Genomic DNA, 5,272 nt, shown 5'->3' on the forward strand with positions numbered 1-5,272 from the left:
TATCATTCTCTTTAATCCTCTCAATTTCTATATGACTTCATGGTAGAAATTCCTCCCATCTTACAGAAAAAAAAAAACGAGGATTAGAAAGGACAATTCACTCAAGGGTTACTAGAGTTTAAGAACAGGCAGATACCCCCCTCACTTTAATACTTGGCAGTATTATTCATGTAGTTAGGATGCAACATGCTTGGGATAGAAGCATCACCAGACTTTTTCAAAAAGCAATAAGGTCGACTTAACCAGAGTTCAAGGTTGCCTTGGGTTGAGTAGATTCAATGTTAATGCAGACGAAGGAACTCTAAAAGTTAAAACATAAGTGGAAGTGAAATCTGGGGATATAACTGTGGTACAGCGCTTCCTCAGAAAGTGCTTGCCTAGCTTGTGCAAGGCCTTGAGTTCCATCCCCAGCACCACAAAAACAGCAGCAACAACAAAACTAAAAGCATTGGGGAATGTAAGAGGAAATATTAGTGCAAACATTTCACCATCTCTAAACCCCAACAAATACTGTTTGCTATACTTATTGTGAGTCTTATTATTTTAAATATGTGACAGAGGCAGTGGAAGTTATATGTAATTTTTTAAACTATTTAAACCCTGAATAGTATTGTCAACCCCTTTTCCACTAATTAAATATTAAGCAACTAATAAATGTAATATGTTCAAAGAATCAAATTATAAGGCCTTCAGGTAAAGTTACAATTGGGAGTTAAGATATGAATGATACTTGCTGATTCTTTACAAATAACAGTTCAGCTTGGGGATTGATTCAATAAACTTCAGCCACAAGGATGTTAAATTGTCACTTAGGGTGTTTCCATAGTCACTTCCCTAAGCTATCACCTTGCCCTAGTGTTAGTTAACATATGCCATTCCTCCCTTCCTCACAATATTCAGTGACTTTATCCTCTAATAAAGTGATAGTAAGTAGTAATATCAAGAATGAACATGGCTAGTAAATAATAAAACTGTGATTGTTTAGCAAAGTAAAAAATGACTTTAGCTGGTAACCCCAGCAACTCAAGTGGCTGAGGTGGTAGAATGGCAAGTTTCCAGGCCAACTTGAGCAGTTTAGTGAGACCTTGCATCGAAAAATAAAAAGGGTCACATGGCCTGTATTCCCAGTCATCAGGACTCTGAGCCAGGGGGATCGCAAGTTGGAATAACCTCAGCAAATTAATGAGACCCTGTCTCAAAAAAATAAAAAGGGTTGAGAATGTAGCTCAGTGGTAAAGTGCTCCTGAGTTCAATGCTCAGTTCCAAAAAATTAAAATTAAAAGGATTGTGGTGTAGTTCAGTGGCAGAGTGCCCCTGGATTCAGTCCCCAGTGCCAGGAAGGAATGGAGGGAGAGAGGGAAAAGAAAGCAGGCAGATGGCGTTATGACCAATAAACTTGTATTAAATCTTCATTTTATTCAAGTTATATTACCAATCCACAAAGAACTTTATATATTTTTGGTCCTGGGAATTGAACCCAAGAGTGCTTTACCACTGAGCTATATCCCCAGCCCACTCCTTTTTTTGTTTGTTTGTTTTTGAGACAAGTTCTCTCTAAGTTGCTGAGAGTCTCTGTTGCTGAGGCCACCTTTGAACTTGTGATCCTCCTGCCCCAGCCTCCTTTCAGGGATTACAGGAGTGTACCACTGTACCCACTTGAGGTCAGTTTTCTGTAGAAAATCATTAATATTCCTCAGTGTATGTGGCTTATCTGGAATTCCTACTTAGCACATTCCCTGAACTTGCTAAGTATACATGAGCTCTAGACTTTGGAACTCCTTTACCCAAACTGAAAAGCCAATCCATCTTTCCATTTTGGTATTTTAGTGACTGAAGCATCCTTTTTCTCTTTTGTAAATTAAAAGCCTGGCTGGGTGCTGGGTATGAACAATGGAGTCAACACTCCCTGCCATGCCACCTTCAGTTTTGTACTGTCATTTAAGTTAACTTATTAGCAAATACATGATCCTTAGGAATCTTAAGTGATACACTCTTCATACTTGTGCCCCCAGACATTATTGCCTATACCTTTTCCCAAATATGGTCTACCACTTTCCTATGCTAGTCAGCTGGTCTCCACATATTTTTCTAACCATTATCCCCTTTGTCTTATATTTTCATAAAGGAAACCAAACTCAGCCCTTAGTTCTATAAGCTAATACTTATGATCATATCTTTAAAATGACTTTGGCTTTTGGAAATAATGGTAAAGAAAAGGATAACTCATTTGTTAATCTTTTGCATTTATAAATATTAGGCCTTTTACCTGGAAATACCAAAATCTATGTTTAATAATTTGTAATTTGTCATATATGAAATTTTGTTTTCTTTTCTCGTATCTGTTTCTTTCTCCATCTCAGGCTTTTGCCCTTCCTTGTAAATTCCTAGTTTGGGACACTTTTATTACATTATATTAATTTTTAAGGATATAACCAGCTTTAGAACTCAAGCATATATATTGTATATATACACAAGCACATATATTGTACATATTCACAGTCCTTGTGTGGTGATGCCTACAGCAGAAAAAAAAAAAAGTTCCTAAGTTTGATGTACTTTCCACTCAGAAGTTATTAACAAAGAATTCTTAGAGAACTGAGAACCCAGAATTCTGAAAATAGGACCATTTTTTAGATTTTTAAGTTCTTCATTTGCACCCTTTCTTTTATCTCCTCAGCCACATACTGTCAAATGTTTCAGAAAGATCCCTCATTTCAAATTAAACGAACACTCATTCATTTAACATTTGGGTTTTTGAATAATCTGTCAGGTCAGTAGCAGAGATTTGTTTTTATTCTGTTAACATGTGAAGAGTAAAAGGTGAATTGCAGTTGAATAGTTGGCATACTGCTACAGTTTATAGCCATTCAAATATTAATTTTAATCAGGTTTAAAATATTTTGGGGATTCTTGAAATGCTAGTAATCCCAACTTCTGGATCATTAAGTGCCTAATGAATTAGAAATGGTGACATCTAAAATTGGGAATATACCATCTTGGAAAAGTCTTTGGTCATCCTACTTGTAGCTTCTCTATTCACAAGGTAATATCTGAAAGACAATAAAAATGATTTCTACAGGATTTCCCAAGGACCCTAAGCATTCTTCTGGGCATCCCTTGAGGACTCTCATCCTAGGTTACTTACAGTTGCTGGAAGTCTTACTGTGCCAGGATCGAGGTGGTTGCTGCTGCCATGATCCACTCCCTGATGACCTCTCTTCAGCTAATCTTTCTCTCTTCTGGTGCCCTGGCCCTGTTCCTTCTCTGCTTTCAGGTAACCTGAGAAGTTACAGTTGACTCTGTACCCTGGAGATAACTGCAGGGGAAGCCTGGAACTCTCCACTCTGTTCTCCAGCCAGAGGTCACCAGCCTCTGCAGCAGCCCTGAATGGCTCTAAAAGTGTAGCTGTTTAGTCTCCTCCTCCTCTTTTATCTCTGCTCAGTCATCACAATGTCTCCAGGTCAGGGTCTGTGGTCCCCTCCCTGAGAGACACACCCTTCTCCCTATCAGGGCAATACCTGGTTTAGAAGTTTATTTAAACTTCTGCCCTGGACCCGCCCACTGGGTAGTTCTCTATCTTTATCCTTTTTCTTCTCACATTGGGGCCACTTTACCCCATTTACCTCTGAACTCAAGAAACCGGAGCTCCCTATCCTATTTCTCTGGACACAAAAAGTGACCTTGCCTTGATTGGATCTCTGATTGGCTCACCTCCTGATTCCCTCAGACTCAGGCCTGGGCCTCTCAAAGAAGAAGCATATAGAATTAGACCCTGTGCTCAGACCAGCAATTTAGAAGCATAATCCCATTGGTTGAGTTTTTGCTGTGTTCCTGAAATTGCCTTGCAGCTGGACACTAAGTGAATTTTGGAGCCTTGGAAGCTCTGTGCCTTGATTGGCTGATTTTCCACTGATCTACTCTCCTGTAAAGTACTGCTAATTCCTCAATTCCCTTCTGCTGCCTCCCTACTATAGAAATCAATCCCCGCTGACTCCCTTTTCTCAGTTCTGCATTCATACCCGTATACAACAGGTAAGTAGTCATCTGCCTTTAGATGGATTTTTGCTAGTCAAAGACCAGGTTGCCAGATTGGAAACCCTAATACCACCGTTTCCAAAATTAGCAGACTGCACCATCTCTAGAGTTACTATGCCTGTACCTCCCAGCCCTCAGTCAAGCCAACCTTTGCAACTGACCCAGATACTTCCCCCAAGTCTCCCGCCTCTCATCCACAGTTTTGGCCATGATGATATGAGCTTTTGCCTTCTATTCCATGTCTGCCCAGGCTTTTGGCATACTCAACCTTTCTTCCCTGAACTACACCAACTAGAAGAAGCACCAATTCAAGTGTTACATAAGCCCTAGATATTCTCTTAGAGACCTTATCCCACATCCTATCCAATACTGGAAAGTATAGCTCTATCCTTTGTGTAAATTTTAATGTTTTGTTATGAAAAAGGGAATTTATATAGTTTTCCTCTTGAAATACTTATTTATTTTGCAGTTTTCTTTGTGTTTTAGAGCCAAGACATTTTCTCCAGCTCTCAAACAAGGAAATGTGGAAGCTGTTATGGTCCTTGCACACTGTATCTATAGTGAGATACTGAAGCTTAAAAGCATAAAGAAAAAAAAAATTGCTCTGGGAGCGGGGAAAGGAAGTAAGCACTTGTACAGTTCTCTAAGACTCCTGATTGGATCTCTGATTGGATCATCTCCTGTTTCTCTTAGGTCTCTATGACTCAGTTTCAGGCCCCATTATCACCTAAATCGCTGTCTTGCCCATTTTTTTTTTTAATAACCCACAGGCTTCTCTACTCCATCCCCTGCCTCAGTTGCTCACATTTGCAAGTGGTACGCACCCAACACTCCCCATATTCAGATCAAGTGTCCTGCCCAGATTGCAGAGCATCACCAACCCTTGGAGTCTCTTTCTGAGCTCTCCTTCCATCACCCTGTCCCCAGGTGACTATTGCTTTGGACTGTGGCATTTATTTGCTTGACTTTGTAGAGATGAAGATGTTCTTTTCCTATTGCACTCTTCTAGATCTGTTGCTACTTTAAGCTGTCAGTCCCTTTTCCCCAACTCTAAGAGCCAGGTTCATTTCTGCATATTGAATGCTTCAGTTTTGCTCTGCTTGCAAGGACTGACAAGCAGGAGAGAGATCAGAAACCACACTTTTAAATTTCCCTACTTCAGTTTCTGCCCACTTTCCTTGTGCTTTAGTGCCTCTTTTTCTTGGGAGGTCTTTAATGCCTCCCTTTTGTAGAGCAT

The sequence above is a fragment of the Callospermophilus lateralis genome, chromosome 9 (assembly GCF_048772815.1).
Source record: "Callospermophilus lateralis isolate mCalLat2 chromosome 9, mCalLat2.hap1, whole genome shotgun sequence".
In the NCBI taxonomy this organism is placed as follows: Eukaryota; Metazoa; Chordata; class Mammalia; order Rodentia; family Sciuridae; genus Callospermophilus; species Callospermophilus lateralis.